Raw genomic sequence first — 20,948 nt, 5'->3', positions numbered from 1 at the left:
CAAGTTCCCAAATGTTCCCTCCCTCTTGAAAACTTGAATCAAGGGTGTGGAGCATATTTTAAAAAATATTTTGGTTCAATAATGAATCTGAGCATGCTTCCTTGATCATTCATCACACATTTATTTTACTACACATTAATTTTGGTGATAGACAAGCTTTTAAAACTACTTCTTTTGAGAATTCCTACTTCAGATCTCTTACCAAAATTGAATTATTATCAAATGGCTTTTACAGGTCACAAATCAAGATTTCATTCATATATATAAACAAAATTTTAATGTACAGATGCACTTGAAATATCTCTGGATCTATATACATAAAGCTTTGGGAAGAACTCATTTAGCACAGCCTTTCTAACCACGGTTTTTAAAAAGCTAATCAGAATAGCAAATAAACTATGATCATAGATTATTTTTAAGTACTAATAGGAAAGATTGATTTTTTTTTTTTTTTTTTTGCCAGTGATGCAAACAGGGGAAGAAACTGATTCAGAGGCAAATCAGTTGTGCTAGCATGTCTAGAGTGTATGTCCTGACCATCCAAAAGAATATACACATTAAGTTGCTTTCCATCCTTTAGCTCTCTGTTGATTAAGGACCACATTTTCAGAGGGTTTTACTGGTAGCTCAGCTGGTAAAGAATCTGCCTGAAATGCAGGAGACCCCAGTTCAATTCCTGGGTCAGGAAGATTCCCTGGAGAAGGGATAAGCTGCCCATTCCAGTATTTATGGACTTCCCTGGTGACTCATGCTAAAGCTGAAACTCCAGTACTCATGCGAAGAGGACTCATTGGAAAAGACTCTGATGCTGGGAAGGACTGGAGGTAGAAGGAGAAGGGGACGACAGAGGATGAGATGGCTGGATGGCATCACTGACTCAATGGATGTGAGTTTGAGTGAACTCCGGGAGTTGGTGATGGACAAGGAGGCCTGGGGTGCTGCGATTCATGGGGTGGCAAAGAGTCGAACACAACTGAGCCACTGAACTGAACTGAAAGGAACTGAACTGGTGACTCAGATGGTAAAGAGTCCACCTGCAATGTGGAAGACCTGGGTTCAATCCTTGGGTTGGGAAGATCCCCTAGAGGAGGGCATGGTAACCCACTCCAATATTCTTGCCTGAAGAATCCCCAGGGGTAGAAGAGCCTGGCGGGCTACAGACATTGGGTTTCGACGAGCCAGACATGACTGAACGATTATGCATACACTTTCCAGAGGGAAGCAAGAACTCAGGATCCTGGGAAAGAGGATAGACTGTCAGTCTTGTTGGGTTGTTCAGCATTTCCCTGGTTATGGGAGGATGGAAAAAATTATTAGGGAACTTGGAAAAATTTCTTTTTGGAGAATTATAGTCTTATCTTCAGGTGCTTTATCCCAGAGGGAAAAGGATGATTTAAAAAAAGTCTAATGCCAGGATCATAGAAATATAGGAAAAACAGGATCAGCAATGAGTGATATGAGTGTAAAACCATCTTTGTATTCCTGCTTTTCTCCTGTTCAGCCATCTCATTAACTCTTCCTTTTCTGGTTTTTCTTTCTTTCTTATTTCAACCTCCTCCCCTTTCTTCCCCCAAGATCACTTCCTCTGCTCCTTTTTCCTGTTTCCTTCCCTTCCTCATTCCTCTTCTGTTCCAACTCCAGGCACACGATGCTTCCTTAATGCTTTCCTCCTGTTGTAATGTTTCAGCACAACAACCAAGCATAATGTGGGAAACTGGTCCGGGGGAGTTTTGTGGGATTTCGAGCTAAGGGTGTATAAGAAAGATTTTATGATGTGGATACTGTAAAAGGTTTAAAGTGGTAAAATATTCAGACCTTCTATAGTTAAGATCATTAGACTAGAGTATATAGAAAGGGTACAGATGAAATTAAATGTGCCTTAGTGCTGCTAACTAATTAAACTAATCATGAATACTCATGATTTGCTTTATCATTTTTACATTAAGAAAATTTCTCAAATGGAGGATAATTGCAGTCAAAGCCTACTTTTAACCATGCTTTTCTGTTCTGATGCATTACTGATTTCTTTTGTATTATAATTGTTGTTTTCATCAGGGTGCACTTTGTTTCTTTTTCAGTGTTTGAGTAGAGGATGCAACATGCAAAGTGGGAAGTTTGTCTTAATGAAACAGTTATTGCAGTGAGTTTGATATTTCTAGTCCAAATGATTGCAGTTTTATTATCTGCGTGGTAAAAAAAATTCCAAAACACTTGGTACTACCATTTGTTTTAGCAGAAAACATATCTTTTGAAAATTAGAACTTTCTCTCATTCTCTTCAACTGAGAATTTCAAATGTACTTATGCTGACCTATGAATGATTACTGATGTACTAATTATTTGTGACGACTGTTAAATCACAAAAATCATATAATATTTCCATTTTTATCTTGAATAACAGTGGGTTAAATGCATTATGATTGATGGTCTTGAATCTGAATGAACAGAGAAAATTAGTAACTATTAATTAGCACAGATTAATAAACTACAATTATACCTTCTATGAATGTCCAAAGTTAAAAAATTACAGCACTAAGTATGAATGAGGATGCATAATACAATTACATGTTTTAATTCACAACTATCTTCAGACTTGAAAGATAAAAGAAGAATAAGAAAGAAAGCAAATTTAACACTTATAATGCCAGATACACCTAGAGAAAATATAAGTATTTGATTTATGTAACACAAGCACTATTTCCAAACCCTCTTAGAAGCAGGGGATTGTTTTTTAACCAATAGAAACCAAATAAAGTCACTCAGTTGTGTCTGACTGTTTGCAACCTCATGGACTGTAGCCTGCCAGACTCCTCCATCCATGGGATTTTTCAGACAAGAATACTGGAGTGGATTGCCATTTCCTTCTCCGGGGGATCTTCTTGAGCCAGGGATCGAACCGGGGTCTCCGGCACTGCAGGCAGACTCTTTACCATCTGAGCCACTGGGGAAGCCCAAAGATAACATGTAAATTAATATTATGTACCTAACTTTGAACTTAAATAAAAAAGTCCAATAATTGGTCCAAAATGGACCAATAAGTGGTTTGTTATAACACCAAAACATCAAACTATTGTTATCAATAGAGTTGAAGGACTTTCTCTATATCAGCACTTAATGTTTAAACTTAAGTAAAGAATGTCAGGTTATGAATATTTTGCTTCTAAAAAACCTACCATACATAGTAATTTTTGTCAAAACTCAAAAGGACAGAATTTTAAAATATGTGATCCAGTTGTTCAGTGTTGGAACTGTAATATTAAAATGAAAGAAGTTGATAGAATGCTAGGGATGAAAAACTCTGTCTCTCCAGACAGACAGCCATTAAACAGCCCTAGGTTTCTTGGCTCAGGAAAAATCTGGATGAGAACCTCAGTCTTGGGTTTCCTAGTGCCCTGGTCATTTCACTCACCAGATAGGCTTGAAGATTTGGAAATATTATAGTCTGCAAGAAGCAAATTTTCCTTCAAATATTTTCTCACAGACTTTTTTCAAAAGGTTAGTTCAGTAATACTTCCATGACTGGAGTTACTGATCTTAGAACCTTAACGACACAGAACATAAACGGGTAAAAGCACACGCATGTACACACACACACACAGATATCATGAAATCCTTACACTAAAGCTCGTGCCTTTTTCTAGACCCTCATTAGGGTGTATTTCCGCTTACTTTGAGTTCCATTCTGTCATCTTGCTTCTTCTGATTTTTCTGCCCAGAGTAGAGTAGAAGATTCTTCCTTTGCTTCTGACGGTAAAGAGAGCAAGGTGCAGGTTAGAGGAGAGCTATGCTGCAGGCTCACTGTAACTGTCTAAAACAAGAAACAAACCAACAAAACCAGCCTGACAGTTAAGAAAACGGTTATGTCACAAACTCACTCAGGAGTGAAGCTGATAACCTGCTCATTTCTAAAAGCTATGAGAGCCACCCTGAAAAGAGACTTCAAATATTCACTTAAACTGTTAAACTCATGCAAGTTTAAGCAAACAAACACAGAGACACAAAAGCCATCAAATCTTTACAAGTCAATTTGGAAAGAGCCGGGAGCAGTGCCCCAGCTCTGGGGTTTGAGGTATATGTCTGAATTGCTTCTTGCAGGTTTTAGTATCCAAGAAAGTCCAGCAATATGTATGAGTAAATGTGTGTATGCATGTGCTTGGAGTGTGGTTAGAGTCGTGGGGGGCTGATAGGGTTGGAGGGACTTAAAGAACATCAAGAGTAGGTCAGAGAACTGTAGTAGTTTAAGGGTCCATTCTCAAAGGGTCCTAGAAAAGTAAGAATGCAAATGAAATATAGGGAGCTAGATATAGCCTCTAGAGAAAGAGATTAAGAATAGTATTAGGGCCTAGGCAAGAAGACTGGCTTTAGGGGAGAATTTCTGATTCTAACTAAGAATTGAAACTGGAATGTCAGGTAGGGAAAGAAGGCAGGGGCCCATAATTAGTTCTGGATCAAGTGTCAGGCCAATAGAGATAGGACACAGCTGGGGTCAAAGGGAAGCTCAGAAGCTCTGGTAGCAAATAGGCTTGGCCTTCCTTCAAGCTTGTTTCAGCACCAGAGTGGGGATCAGGAACTTAACAAGTAACTGCTAAGGAAGATAGGGGCTGGTGTCAAGATCTCTGATGAGGCAGAACAAGGAACCCCTTCTTTGCTTCTGCTCTTCTTCCCATACTTCCATCTTTCCTTTCTATTTTTTAAAAAAAATATGACTTTATCTATGATCCAGCAATCATACTCCTGGGTATGTACCCCAAGAAAACCATAATTCCAAAAGATACACACACCCCAATGTTCATTGCAGCAGTATTTACAATAGCCAGGACCTGGAAACAATGTAAGTGTCCAGCAAGGACAAAGAAGACGTGGTACATATATGTAACAGAAGACTACTCAGCCATAAAAAGGAACGAAATGGTGCCATTTGCAGAGACATGGATGGCCTTGGCGACTATTATACAGAATGAAGACAGAAAGAGAAATACAAATATCGAACAATACCGTTTATATGTGGAATCTAGAAAAATGGTACAGATGGACCTATTTGCAAAGCAGAAATAGAGACTCGGGCCTAGAGAACAAACGAATGGATTCCAAGGAGGGGGAAGGGTGAGGGTGAGATGAATTGGGAGACTGGGATTGACATATATATACAGCTGTGTATAAAGATAGCTAATGAGAACCTATTGAATAGCACAGGGGACCCTATCTGGGGCTCTATAGTGACCTAAATGGGAAGGAAATCCAAAACAGAGGGGATATATTTACACGTATGGTTGATTCACTTTGCTGTACAACAGAAAATAAAACAACATTGTAAAGCAACTTTTTTCCAGTAAAATTGTTTTTTAAAAATTATTACCTTATCCCAATAGTCTTTTGCCTAGTCCATTATAGTTTTGCTTCCACCCACCTCTTTCGGGCTATTATTGGCAATTTTTTACAATTGTATTTCTATGTGTAATAGGACACGTTTCATGGTTGTCATGTATTGTTTATACATATTTTGTTTACATATGATCTATTTCTATGTATAAATGTGTCACTGAGTCCAGAACACTTACCATTTGGTTATTTTTTATTGATGCTCTCTCTGTGATATGACACTGCCGTCATAGCTTCCTGTGCTTCTCTAGTCCTACTTCCTTTTGTGCTGTGAACATATTTATAATGGCTACCTTGACATCTTTTTTTGTTAGCCCCAACACCAGGTCAGTGTCACAGGCTGTTTGTTGTCTGCTTTCCCCCTCTGGTATATGAGTCACAATTTCCTGTTTCTTTTCAGGCCTCCACATTTTTTGTTGGAAACTAGGTATTTTAGATAATTCACTGTAACAACTCTAGGTACTGGTCACTCCCTCCCACTCTGGGGCTTGTGACTGTTACTTGCTTGTTTGTTTGTTGAGCGACTAGCTGGATCATTTATTTGAGAGAAGTCTATCTTCCTCCATGGTGTGAAGCCTCTAATATTGCTGCTCAGGGAGACACAGCCCTGGGTGCCCCCACCAGCCTGGGGTGACAGTGGGGCTGGTTGGGTTCTTTTCTACTCTGTTCTTGACACCACCAGCTGGTAAACTCCACTAACTGGCTGCTGTTGCTTTCCTTTCTTTCTTTCTTTTCTTTTCTTTTTTTTGATGTGGACCATTTAAAAAAAGTCTTAATTGAATTTGTTATAAAACTGCTTCTGTTTTATGTTTTGGCTTTTTGGCCATGAAGCATGTGGGATCTTAGCTCTCTAAACAAGGTTGGAACCTGCAAGCCCTGTATTGGGAGGTGAAGTCTTAACCACTGGACCACTGGAGAAGTCCTTGCTGTTTCTTATATGGTTTTCAATAATGCCGCCAGGCATATGCAGGTTTCCCAGGTGGCTAGTGGTAAAGAATCTGCCTGCCAATGTAGGAGACCTAAGAAATGCTGGTTTCCTCCCTAGGTCGAGAAGATCCCCTGGAGGAGGGCATGGCAACACACTCCAGTATTTTGCTTGAAGAATCCCAGGATGAGATGGTTGGGTGGCATCACTGAGTCAATGGACTTGAGCTTGAGCAAACTCTGGGAGATAGTGAAGGACAGGGATGCCTGGCGTGCTGCAGTCCCTGGGGTTGCAAAGAGCTGGACACGACTGAGCGACTGAACAACAACAACCAGGCATATATTCCTCTACAATCTCATCCAATCAAAATGTGGCTTCTTGGAAGGACATTTCCAGGGTCAGGGTTTGCTTTTTTTTTTTTTTTTTCTGATTCCAGAATGACTCTTCCCAGCTATCTTAATTCCATGTTCTCTTCTGAAAGCTATCTACCTGCTACATGGGCTGTGAATCTCTTGCTGATTGCCTTGCACCAGAATGTCCCTTAGGAAGAAAACTGTCTGAAAGCTGAGATCTCTAGAGCATAGTTTGACAGAAGATTGTTGTTTTCTAGGTCCCGTCTGACTCTTCAGGACCCCGAGAACAGCAGCACGCCAGGCTTCCCTGTCCCTCCCCATCTCCTGGAGTTTGCCCAAGTTCATGTTCATTGCATCAGTGATGCCATCTAACCATCTCCTTGTCTGTCGCCCTCTTCTGCTCTTGTCTTCAACCTTTCCCAGTATCAGGGACTTTTCCAGTGAGTCAGCTCTTCACATCAGGTGGCCAAAGTATTGGAGCTTCAGCTTCAGAAGTCTATCTTCCTCCATGGTGTTAAGCCTCTAATATTGCTGCTCTAATATTGCTGAAATCCTTCCAAAGAGTATTCAGGGCTGATTTCCTTTAAGATTGACTGGTTTGATATCCTTGAGGTTCAAGGGACTCTCAAGAGTCTTCTCCAGCACCACTGTTGGAAAGCACCAATTCTTCAGCATTCTGCCTTCTTTAAATGGCCTGGTTCTTAAAACCATATGTGACAGAAGACAATAAAATAAAAAAGATAGCTATGTCATTTGCATGAGAAGTGGTCAGGAATTTGAGGTTGGAGTGTAAACAGTGGGAGAGCAGAACAGAGAAGAGGGGGGGTCAGTCAACATGGAAACTCCAGGTAAAGACAACCAGTAAAAAATAAACAGTACCAGAATAGCACAAGATTTCTAATATTTGTTTTTGCCATCTATGTGATGCTGCTGCAGAAGTCCTCTCAGATTCTTTGGGACTTCAGTCAAAGAGAGCTATGAACAGAGGGTGTGCTGGTGATATTTTGAGGGAGAAAGACTCTTTTTCTGAAGATTATTGCCCTTTAGAGAAGACAAAAGCATGCACAGGATGAGAAGATGATGTTCAGAACCTTCTAGAAGGTGACCTTCTAGATACAGAACTCTGGAAGGACTGTTTCCTCTTCTTCTCCCACCCCAAGAATCTCCCAGTTCAGTTCAGTCACTCAGTTGTGTCCGACTCTTTTCGACCCCATGAATCGCAGCACGCCAGGCCTCCCTGTCCATCACCAACTCCCGGAGTTCACTCAGACTCATGTCCATCGAGTCAGTGATGCCATCCAGCCATCTCATGCTCTGTTGTCCCCTTCTCCTCCTGCCCCCAATCCCTCCCAGCATCAGAGTCTTTTCCAATGAGTCAACTCTTCGCATGAGGTGGCCAAAGTATTGGAGTTTCAGCTTTAGCATCAGTCCTTCCAATGAACACCCAGGGCTGATCTCCTTCAGGATGGACTGGTTGGATCTCCTTGCAGTCCAAGGGACTCTCAAGAGTCTTCTCCAACACCACAGTTCAAAAGCATCAATTCTTCGGCACTCAGCTTTCTTCACAGTCCAACTCTCACATTCATACATGACCACTGGAAAAACCATAGCCTTGATTAGATGGACCTTTGTTGGCAAAGTAATGTCTCTGCTTTTCAGTATGCTATCTAGGTTGGTCATGACTTTCCTTCCAAGGAATAAATGTCTTTTAATTTCATGACTGCAATCACATCTGCAGTGATTTTGGAGCCCCCCAAAATAGTCTGCCACTATTTCCATTGTTTCCCTATTTATTGGCCATGAAGTAATGGAACTGGATGCCATGGTCTTAGTTTCTGAATGCTGAGCTTTAAGCCAACTTTTTCACTCTCCACTTTCACTTCCATCAAGAGGCTCTTTAGTTCTTCTTCACTTTCTGCCATAAGGTTGGTTTCATCTGCATATCTGAGGTTACTGATGCTTCTCCTGGCAATCTTAATTCCAGCTTGTGCTTCATCCAGCCCAGCATTTCTCATGATGTACTCTGCATATATTAAATAAGCAGGGTGACAATATACAGCCTTGACATACTCCTTTTCCTATTTGGAACCAATCTGTTGTTCCATGTCCAGTTCTAACTGTTGCTTCCTGACCTGCATACAGATTTCTCAAGAGGCAGGTTGGGTGGTCTGGTATTTCCATTTCTTGAAGAATTTTCCACAGTATGTGGTGATCCACATAGTTAAAGACTTTGGCATAGTCAGTAAAGCAGAAATAGATGTTTTTGTGGAATTCTCTTGCTTTTTAGATGATCCAGTGGATGTTGGCAATTTGATCTCTGGTTCCTCTGCCTTTTCTAAAACCAGACTGAACATCCGGAAGTTCACGGTTCATGTACTGCTGAAGCCTGGCTAGGAGAATTTGGGGCATGACTTTACTAGTGTGTGAGATGAGTGCAATTGTGTGGTAGTTTGAGCATTCTTTGGCATTGCCTTTCTTTGGGATTGGAATGAAAACTGACCTTTTCCAGTCATGTGTCCACTGCTGAGTTTTCCAAATTTGCTTGCATATTGAGTGCAGCATTTTCACAGCATCATCTTTCAGGATATGAAAGAGATCAACTGGAATTCCATCACCTTCACTAGCTTTGTTCGTAGTGATGCTTTCTAAGGCCCACTTGACTTCACATTCCAGGATGTCTTGCTCTAAGTGAGGGATCACACCATCATGATTATCTTGGTCGGGAAGATCTTTTTTGTACAGTTCTTATGTGTATTCTTACCGCTTCTTCTTAATATCTTCTGCTTCTGGTAGGTCCATACCATTTCTGTCCTTTATTGAGCCCATCTTTGCATGAAATGTTCCCTTGGTATCTCTAATTTTCTTGAAGAGATCTCTAGTCTTACCCATTCTGTTGTTTTCCTCTATTTCTTTGCATTGATCGCTGAGGAAGGCTTTCTTATCTCTCCTTGCTATCCTTTGGAACTCTGCATTCAGATGCTTGTATCTTTCCTTTTCTCCTTTGCTTTTCGCTTCTCTTCTTTTCACAGCTATTTCTAAGGCCTCCCCAGACAGCCATTTTGCAATCTCTCAAGAAATGGCATAAGGAAAACAAGTTTACCCACTGCTTGGGGGAAAGAGGCTCAGCTTATTCTATTTAAACCTCAAAGGACAGTGCAACCCCAGCTAAATTTAGGCCCCTCACATATGACATAATACTCATGACCACTTTAGGAGGTAGGTATACAGATAAGGAAACTGAGGCTTATGGAGGTGAGGTCATTTGCTCATTATCACATTACCAGGAAGAGAGAAGCCAGCATTCTGATCCAGGTCTGACTTTAAACCCCTGCTGTTGTTGGTTATGTTAATTCTTCTGATAATGTGGAACCCTTCGGTGGCTGTCATTGCCTCTGAATAATGGGCCAACTCCGCAGTCCTTAATCCGGAAACCACAAGCTTTCTAATCTTAACATTGTGACTCTTAAAAGTAGAAACTAGAGGAATTTCTCTGGGGCTGTGGTTCGTGTGCTTGAATCATGCTTTCCTAGGAAACTGCATTCATCTCTGTGGACCAGGCTCACCTGATGGAGTCTTGGCAGAAAGGGGCTCTATCACCTTGACATATGTGGGGTGGAAGTTGGGGGTCCTCTTCCTGCCTTTGGGGGACATGTCCATGTTTTTGTTGCCCAACTCCTTTGCCACTGAATTCTGTCTGTCTGCCAGGGCACCTGCCTGGGACCATTTGCTGAGCCTCTCTGATGCTGCCATCTGTCTTCCTGCTGAGGTTTCCACTTCGCCCCCGCCAACACATTCCCTTCATATTTGGTTCCGCTTGGCTGCCTGAATTCACATTGCCTTTTGATGGGTCTTCACTCCAGTTCCAGTCACACCCTAATTGATTGGTCTAGTTTTTAGGTTCTCGCCATCCCCGTCCGCTCCCATAACTGAACAGGGAGCTGTGAAACTCTGGATGGGCAGCAAACAGGATCTGTTCATGGGAGAGTTGGCAACGCTGGCCTGAATACAGTGAGGGGTGTGGAGGAAGGAAGACGAGAAGTGATTTCTAGTGTTCTTAGTACACATGCAAGTTGGGGATCATAAAAGAAAGAAAAGTGCAAGATGGAGTCATGTCTAACTCTCCATGACTCCGTGGACTGCAGAGCCTGCCAGGCTTCTCTGTCCACGGAATTCTCCAGGCAAGAATATTGGATTGGGTTCCCTTCTCCAGGGGATTTCCCAACCCAAGAATTGAACCCAGGTCCCCTGCATTGCAGGTGGATTCTTTACCATCTGAGCTACCAGGGAAGCTTCAAGACCGAGAGTAAACTTAAACAGCATAAGTTTTTGGTTGTTACAGTCTCATTTTCATGCCCCATCTAAGGAAAGTTAGTTAAATTAACATATTGATTAACTAAATTAAAATATTGGTCAGCCTTGCAGCCCAAGCTGGCTGCTGCTACATTTGAAGCCACTTTCTCTGAAGGGAGAATCAACTCATCTTCACACTGGCAGACTTACAAGGTTCCTCTCTATGACCCAGTGCTAAGGTGTCAGAGACTTACAAAACACCATCAATATAAAACTCACAATAGAAAACACAGAATTTAATTCCTAGTAGTCATTCTGGAAAATATGTGTGAGTTTTCTAAACCAAACATATTACACCCTAAGTCTTTTTTTTTTTCCAGCTTTAGTGAGTAATATTCCTGATAAAGCTAAGAAATATACTGATAGTAAAAACTCTTGTGATTTATTACAAGAATTATGTATGGATGACTTATGTCCCTGACATGATATCTTTTCCTTTATTACTATGAACAGTAATCATTTGAGACTACTTTGTAAGAAAGAATACAAATGATACAAAGATAGTAAAACATAATGGCAATTGTTAGTGCTTGGCAATTAAAAAAAAGCAGTATTATCACTGAAATAAAGCAGGAATGCACTTTCCCCCCCTTATTCATCAGTCAATCATTCACACATTCATACCATGAAATATAAAATGAAAATTCTAATTTGCCACACATGGTTCTGGCTAATATACATGCACACAAATAATAACATAAAAATAGAAAGTCTAAATTTCAATGATAAAATTTTCATCAAGGGTGAATTATAATCACAAAATCACAATTCTTTTTGTTACAAAAAATACTTTATATATGAAAGCTGAGGACATTCAAGAGTTTGGATTGGCTAACTGAAAATAATTTAAAAACTTAAATATTTGTATCTGGTATAAATAAATGTTTTATGAATGTACTGTTGGAGGAACCTAAATGTTTTAAAAACTGCAAGTGAATTGAAGGGGTAGCAGATGAAGACAGATGTCTAGTATTCATGATAAATATTTGTTTATCTTTCTTCTAGTTGTTGTATTGTGGATGTGACAAGAAACTGATGTCATAAGATAATGGAATGATTCCTTAGGGATCTTTCCAAGAAAAATAGTGCTTGGCGCCTGTTTGTAAATGGAACCTAAATTCCTTCCTTTTCTTTATAGCTTGTTTTAAAGAACTGTCAATTAAGACTTTTTACAAAGGGAAAGAATTCTTAAGTTCTGTAAGTTTGACCTTCTGAAGAGAAAGCAGCCTAGTGATGTTACAAGTTCTTTGAGACTTAAAATTATGTTAGAACTTTTGGTATCTCCTGGCACAAATCTGAGTTTGTACTAACAATTAAATAAATATTTATTGAATAGGATTGGATTATTTGTACCAATGTCAGCTGGTGAAATGAGTCCAAATCCTGAACTGTGTACAGAGGATGAGGTTTGGATAAACTTTGAGGAAATTCTTCTAGGAGTTTATACCAGGGTACTAATTTGGCTCATTCTTTATCCAGTCATATGGTTTACAAAGGTAAATGTGGATACAGAATAGAAGCTGATGGCATGGGAAGGAAATGATGTGATCTGAGTTTTCTTAGGGTTCTTTGCTGTTGCCAGGATGTTCCTGCTTCAGAAACTAAGCATCTTTGCTGAGTAGACCACAGAAATTTTTGGCTGAGAGCTGGGATTTCACCAGTGAACAGCAGAAAAAATGGCAGCACCTATTTTCCCCTCTACTTTGCAGTTCAAAATTCTGATTATTTTAAGTTATCTACCCTCATCTGTTTGACCATGTGCTTCAGAGAATTGCCCCAGGTAGAGAAAAGTCATCTAGATTTCTTTAAACAAGTCAAGGCCCATATCCTCACCAATAATCTGTGCATGCATCAATATGTGATAGGGTTCTAGTTGATGAATCATAAGGAATAACCTGTTACAAAACTTCTGGGAGAGGGCTCCTTGAGCATAAGGGGCAGCCATAGGTGGGAATAGCTTATGCCCTCTTTAAAAGTAAAACCTGTACATAATGCCTGGATTTGCACAGTTATCTTCTGAGTATGAGAAGATGAAGCCCAAGGATGTTAGCTGACACATTGTGTATTTCAGAAGAGATAGGTGGTAAAAGAGTTGATGCCTTGATGTCATTGCTAACGTGATGGATGGCTATTTTTGGACTTATGTGAAATAATATATTTATGTATATCCTTATTGTTGTGGCACTTTAAACTGAATATTTTAGTTTGCATAGGATTGCAAGAATTAGCAAATAAAGATGCAGGATGCACAGTTAAATTTGAATTTCAGATAGGCAATGAATAATTTTTTAATATGTGTATGTCCAATGTGATACTTGACCCATGTAATATTTGGGACATCTTTATGCCAAAATTTTTTTATTGTTGATCTGAAATGCAAATCCTGCATTTTATTTGTCAAGCTTATAGTTGAGCAAAGTTTACTTAATTCAGTGCTGAAAGGCTATTCTCGGGTCCTACTGAGTATATTCTTTCAGAAGTAAACAGTGAAAGTAGATTCTCCAGTCATAGTTTAAGTAGACATATTTGAAACAGCTTCAAATACTCAAGAACTAATCAAATGTCTAGAATATTTTTCTTCTTGAGGATCATCAGTGAATTTCCACCCATATTTGAAATAGTATTGTAATGCAGGGTAACACTGGGAAGAATCAGACCCATCTTAGAATCTCACTTTCTTTACTTACTACCTGTATGGCCCTGGGGAAATCAGCTCTCAGAGTCTCAGTATCCAACTATGTCATTATGAGGCGTTAATAAGATAGTTTATGAGAAGCACTTATTATGTCAGTCACCTGTGTGTGTGTGTGCGTGTGTGCACATGCACGCTCAGTTGTGTCCGACTCTTTGTGACCCTATGGATTGTAGCTCACCAGGCTTCTCTGTCCATGGAATTTTCCAGGTAAGAATACTGGAGTGGGTTTCCATTTTCTGCTCCAGGGGATCTTTCTGCTGCAGGGATCAAACTTGCATCTCTTGTGTCTCCCACACTGGCAGGCAGATTCTTTACCTTTGAGCCACCTGGGAAGACCGTCAGACACATAATACTTCTCAAAATATATTAGATCTCTTTCCTGTATTAATTGTGAAGAACCATCTAAGGAACACTGTGAGGGTTTTATACCAAGAAGCAATAGAAACTCACTCACCCTACCAAAATGCCTATGCAGTTCCTTATCTCTGCACAACCTGAGCAGAAAGAGTACAATAAGATATGGACAAATGAGTTGCCTTGTGGAGTGAACAACTTGTATTACCTTATTGCTTAGCTAGCTGAGTTTTGCTTCAGTTCTAGAAGCAACACAAGAGGTAACCAGGATGGCAGAATAGAAGGATGTGTGCTCATTTTCTCCTGTGATAACGGCAAAATTGCAACTCGCTGCTGAACACTGGAGAAGGCAATGGCAACCCACTCCAGTACTCTTGCCTGGAGAACCCCAAGGACGGAGGAGCCTGGAAGGCTACAGTCCATGGGGTCGCTAAGAGTTGGACACGACTGAGCAACTTCACTTTCACTTTTCATTTTCATGCATTGGAGAAGGAAGTGGCAACCCACTCCAGTATTCTTGCCTGGAGAATCCCAGGGACAGAGGAGCCTGTTGGGCTGCCATCTGTGGGGTCGCACAGAATTGGACACTACTGCTGTGACTTAGCAGCAGCAGCAGCAGCAGCAGCAGCAGCAGCAGCTGAATAACCATCAATAGGAGAATGTTGGATCCCACCAAATAAAGGATATCCACATCCAAGGGCACAGGAGAAGCCCCAACAATATGGTAGGAGGGGTGAAATCACCTTTAGAATCAAACCCCATACCCTCCAGAGATGCTTAGAGGGCTCAAACAAAATATTGTGTGCACCAGGACCCATGTATCATGTGGCAAAAACCCTCTTGGAAGAGGTCGCCATTAGCCCCACCATAAAGCTGCCAAGCAGACGACCCACAAACTGCAGAACAATTATACCAAAGAAATTCTCGCACTGTTAAGAAAATTCTAGGACTCAAGATAACTGCACCTGGTCCCATCATTTCATGGCAAATAGATGGGAAAACAATGAAAACAGTGACAGACTTTATTTTCTTAGGCTCCAAAATCACTGCAGATGGTGACTGCAGCCGTGAGATTAAGACACTTGTCCTTGGAAGAAAAGCTATGACAAACCTTCATAGCATATTAAAAAGCAGAGACACTACTTTGCCAACAAAGCTTCATCTAGTCCAAGCTATGGTTTTTCCAGTAGTCATGGATGGATATGAGAGCTGGACCATAAAGAAGGCTGAGAGCTGAAGAATTGATGTTTTTGAACTGTGTTGTTGGAGGAGACTTTTGAGAGTCCCTTGAACTGCAAGGAGATCAAACCAGTCAATCCTAAAGGAAATCAGTCCTGAATATTCATTGGAAGGATTGATGCTGAAGTTCCAATGCTTTGGCCACCTAATGCAAAGAACTGATTCATTGGAAAAGACCTCGATGCTGGGAAAGATTGGAGGCAGGAGGAGAAGGAGATGACGGAGGATGAGATGGTTGGATGGCATCACCAGTTCTATGGACATGAGTGTGAGCAAGCTCTGGGAGTTGATGATGGACAGGGAAGCCTGCTATGCTGCAGTCCATGGTATCACAAAGAGTTGGACATGACTGAGCAACTAAACTGAACTGAGCTGAGCTAGGAGCAACACACATATGATTGCTTGTAAATAGGGACTGCTAAACTGAAGAGTTTTGCCTTTTCTTGAAGGACAGAAAGTGAAACTGTTAGTCACTCATTTGTGTCTGACTCTTTGCAACCCCGTAGACTATGGCCCACCAGGTTCCTCTGTCCACAGAGTTCTCCAAGCAAGAATACTGGAGTGGGTGGCTCTTTCCTTCTCTAGGGGATCAAACTTGCGTCTCCTGCATTACAGGAGGATTCTTTGCCATCTGAGCTACCAGGGGGACGTACAGGGACCCATCTTATCCTCAGTCTCTTCAGCACTTACAGTGCCATATGTACCTTCACTCAAAGGTACTGAGTGAAGCATATGCAACCATAAACCTGGGTTCCTACTTCACAGGTGGGCGAGAAATAGATCATACCACTTTATTCGTGTGTTACTCTATGTTCAAACCATCATGCCCATTTGGGGATTTTTCTATTCTACCCTTGTAGCTATTCTCACGGAGAAAAATGTAGAGCTGACAGAATGACAGCTGTGATGTCAAGTCTTACTGTGCTTCTATGATCCCAGAGAAGAGAATACTTGGAGTGGGAGGGACTAGCAGCTGCCCTCAAGGAGTTGAAGGGCTGTCAGATGGGAGAAGGATTGCTCGTGCTATGGATTCCAAAAGGCAGAACGAGAGTTGAGTGGTACCAGTTATAGGCAGGTATGGTCAGACTTAAGCTATTAAAACTAACCAGTTCTGCAATGCCTCAAATGTGATGAGGGCTCCTCTGCTGAGATGTTGATCCACAGACTTGTATAAACCATTCTTCAGGGATATTAGAACAGGAATTGCAGCTCTCCTTAATTTATAGAAATAGTCCCCCCCCCCCAAAAAAAGAAATAATCCCAGGTATCAATTCACGGTGAGGGATCTGATCCAGCTGAACCTGAAGAAACGCCTTTGCTAGTTTTTAGGCATCAGTAGAGTGTTAGCTTCAGGGGTTTTCAAACTTTGCTACAGATTAGAATTACCTTGCAAACTTTGAAAAATCTGGATGACCAGGTCACATCTGCAGAGATTCCAAATTAATTGGTGTGGGTTATAGTCTGAGTATTTGGGTTTGTCCAAAACTACCTCAGTGGTTCTAATACACAGTGATTTTGAGACTCACTGAGCTACTTAGAGAGTATAATTCTGGATTTTAGCTTCGAATCTGATTTCATTAGAGGTGTAACTTTTAAAGCTTCTCGTGGCTCTATATTCCTCATTTACTAAAAGCAGGTGGGAGTGAGGGTGGGATATGTACTTCTAAATCATCTTCCTCTAAAATTTTATTATTCTGGGGCCCTTATAGGTTTAAGATTTTTTTTTTAAAGATTTTCTTTATTTTGTTTTTTGGCTGTGGTGGGTCTTCATTTCTGCACATAGGCTTTCTCTGGTTGAGGAGAAGGGGGGCTACTCTTTAGCTGTGGTGTGTGGGCTCCAGACAACGGCCTCAGTAGTTATAGCACTTAAGCTTAGTTGCTCTGTGGCATGTGGGATCTTAGTTCCAGAACCAGAGATCGAACTCCTTTCCCCTGCATTGGCAGGCAGATTCTTAACCACTGGACCACCAGGGAAGCCTACATTGATGAATTTGAAAGATACTTTCCTGCTCTCTAGAAAGAGAAGACTATCTCTGTTCAGGGACCTGGGAGTGACTGGCACTCTTTCTATCATTTTTAATGGCAGTCATAGACTCCCCTCGTGGTGGGTATATTTCTGTCACTCAGAGGAATGCGTGGCATCAACAGCATTCAGATGGTGGGTGGTTCCAGGCCCTGTGCTTGGAACGTGTACACACCCCAATTTGAGCAGTAACTGAGGATCAAAGAGGGTTGTTTTGCTCCTTGCAGTGAGTCCAAAAGATACCTTGTGGCCAGACTTAACCTCATCTAATGGGTGACTGGACATTTTCTTGGTGTTTGGAGTGTATGACTGTCTTTGTGCTCTTTGAAGCTTGCTGCCTTACACTCAGCTTAGCCACTTGCTTGCTAAGACTTTTCCTCCCATAACCCAGGACATTCAAATTCTTTTTAGGTCTTAATATTCGGTGCAGTTCAGTTCAGCTCAGTTCAGTTGCTCAGTCGTGTCCGACTCTTTGCGACCCCATGAATTGGAGCACGCCAGGCGTCCCTGTCCATCACCAACACCCAGAGTTCACTCAACTCACGTCCATCAAGTCAGTAATGCCATCCAGCCATCTCATCCTCTGTCGTCCCCTTCTCCTCCTGCCCCCAATCCCTCCCAGCATCAGAGTCTTTTCCAATGAGTCAACTCTTTGCATGAGGTGGCCAAAGTACTGGAGTTTCAGCTTTAGCATCATTCCTTCCAGAGAACACCCAGGACTGATCTCCTTTAGAATGGACTGGTTGGAGAGGGACTCTCAAGAGTCTTCTCCAACACCACAGTTCAAAAGCATCAATTCTTCGGCACTCAGCCTTCTTCACAGTCCAACTCTCACATCCATACATGTCCACTGGAAAAACCATAGCCTTGACTAGACAGACCTTTGTTGGCAAAGTAATGTCTCTGCTTTGAATATGCTAAGTTGGTCATGACTTTCCTTCCAAGGAGTAAGCGTCTTTTAATTTCATGGCTGCAAGCACCATCTACAGCGATTTTGGAGCCCCTCAAAATAAAGTCTGACACTGTTTCCACTGTTTCCCCATCTATTTCCTATGAGGTGATGGGACCAGATGCCATGATCTTCGTTTTCTGAATGTTGAGCTTTAAGCCAACTTTTTCACTCTCCTCTTTCACTTTCATCAAGAGGCTTTTTAGCTCCTCTTCACTTTCTGCCATAAGGGTGGTGTCATCTGCATATCTGAGGTTATTGATATTTCTCCCGGCTATCTTGATTTCAGCTTGTGCTTCTTCCAGCCCAGTGTTTCTCATGATGTACTCTGCATAGAAGTTAAATAAGCAGGGTGACAATATACAGCCTCGACATACTCCTTTTCCTATTTGGAACCAGTGTGTTGTTCTGTGTCCAGTTCTAACTGTTGCTTCCTGACTTGTATATAGGTTTCTCAAGAGGCAGGTTAGGTGGTCTGGTATTCCCATCTCTTGAAGAATTTTCCACAGTTTATTGTGATCCACACAGTCAAAGGCTTTGGCATAGTCAATAAAGCAGAAATAGATGTTTTTCTGGAACTCTCTTGCTTTGTGCATGATCCAGTGGATGTTGGCAACTTGATCTCTGGTTCCTCTGCCTTTTCTAAAACCAGACTGAACATCTGGAAGTTCACGGTTCACATACTGCTGAAGCCTGGCTAGAAGAATTTTGAGCATTACTTTACCAGCATGTGAGATGAGTGCAATTGTGCGGTAGTTTGAGCACTCTTTGGCATTGCCTTTCTTTGGGATTGGAATGAAAACTGACCTTTTCCAGTCCTGTGGCCACTACTGAGTTTTCCAAATTTGCTGGCGTATTGAGTGCAGCACTTTCACAGCATCATCCTTCAGGATTTGAAATAGCTCAACTGGAATTCCATCACCTCCACTAGCTTTGTTTGTAGTGATGCTTTCCAAGGCCTGCTTGACTTCACATTCCAGGATGTCTGGCTCTAGGTGAGTGATCACACCATCATGATTATCCGGGTTGTGAAGATCTTTTTTGTACAGTTCTTCTGTGTATTCTTGCCTTAATTTTACTTCTATGCAAATGACAATGTGTGTCTCTTCATTACCCTGGTCATGTAGCAATTGATGCTAAAGAGGCAATGATGGATGTAGGACTCCTTTTTACTCCCTGTCTACTCTGAAAAAAATTTAAGTAGGACTCCTATTATTCAGTTCAGTTCAGTTCAGTTGCTCAGTCGTGTCCGACTCTTTGCGACCCCATGAAGCAGCACGCCAGGCCTCCCTGTCCATCACCAACTCCCGGAGTTCACTCAGACTCACATCCATTGAGTCAGTGATGCCATCCAGCCATCTCATGCTCTGTTGCCCCTTCTCCTCCTGCCCCCAATCCCTCCCAGCATCAGAGTCTTTTCCAATGAGTCAACTCTTCACATCAGGTGGCCAAAGCACTGGAGTTTCAGCTTCAGCATCATTCCCTCCAAAGAAATCCCAGGGCTGATCTCCTTCAGAATGGACTGGTTGGATCTCCTTGCAGTCCAAGGGACTCTCAAGAGTCTTCTCCAACACCACAGTTCAAAAGCATCAATTCTTCGGCTCTCAGCTTTCCTCATTAACCAACTCTCACATCCATACATGACTACTGGAAAAACCATAGCCTTGACTAGACAGACCTTTCTTGGCAAAGTAATGTCTCTGCTTTTGAATATGCTATCTAGGTTGCTCATAACTTTCCTTACAAGGAGTAAGCATCTTTTAATTTCATGGCTGCAATCTCCATCTGCAGTGATTTTAGAGCCCAAAAAGATAAAGTCTGACACTGTTTCCACTGTTTCCCCATCTATTTCCTATGAAGTGATGGGACCAGATGCCATGATCTTCGTTTTCTGAATGTTGAGCTTTAAGCCAACTTTTTCACTCTCCTCTTTCACTTTCATCAAGAGGCTTTTGAGTTCCTCTTCACTTTCTGCCATAAGGGTGGTGTCATCTGCATATCTGAGGTTATTGATATTTCTCCCAGCAATCTTGATTTCAGCTTGTGCTTCTTCCAGCCCAGCATTTCTCATGATGTACTCTGCACATAAGTAAAATAAGCAGGGTGACAACATACAGCCTTGACATACTCCTTTTCCTATTTGGAACCAGTGTGTTATTCCATGTCCAGCTCTAACTGTTGCTTCCTGACCTGCATATAGGTTTCTCAAGAGACAGGTCAGGTGGTCTGGTATTCCCATTTCTTTCAGAATTTTCCACAGTTTATTGTGATCCACACAGTCAAAGGCTGTGTTTCTTCAAAGATATTTGCTTATATTTTTAGGTAATTCATATTTGTTAGTGAAACTTTATTTGCCACACAGTGTGAACAGAAGTCATCAGAAATGTGAACTACCTACCACAAGGCATAAAACAGCAAAATTAGATAGGATTTTACATGAGAAATTTCTTAACTTTCAAAGAAGAAGGCATATTTGGAAGTACAGTTTCCCCTAGTAAGATCTCCTAAATTTCTAGTAACAAAAAATTCAAAACCCATCACTACTGTACACAATTCAAGATAAACCACCCAGTTAAAACTCAATCTTATTGCAAGAAATCGTTGGAAAATTTGGACTACTTGTGAAAGAGTTAAACGCATTCTTCCTATTCTGGGTGTCAGACCTCCACATGCCTACCCTGG

The sequence above is a fragment of the Capricornis sumatraensis genome, chromosome 5, assembly GCF_032405125.1.
Source record: "Capricornis sumatraensis isolate serow.1 chromosome 5, serow.2, whole genome shotgun sequence".
Classification (NCBI taxonomy): Eukaryota; Metazoa; Chordata; class Mammalia; order Artiodactyla; family Bovidae; genus Capricornis; species Capricornis sumatraensis.
Note: the sequence above shows the minus strand (reverse complement) of the source record.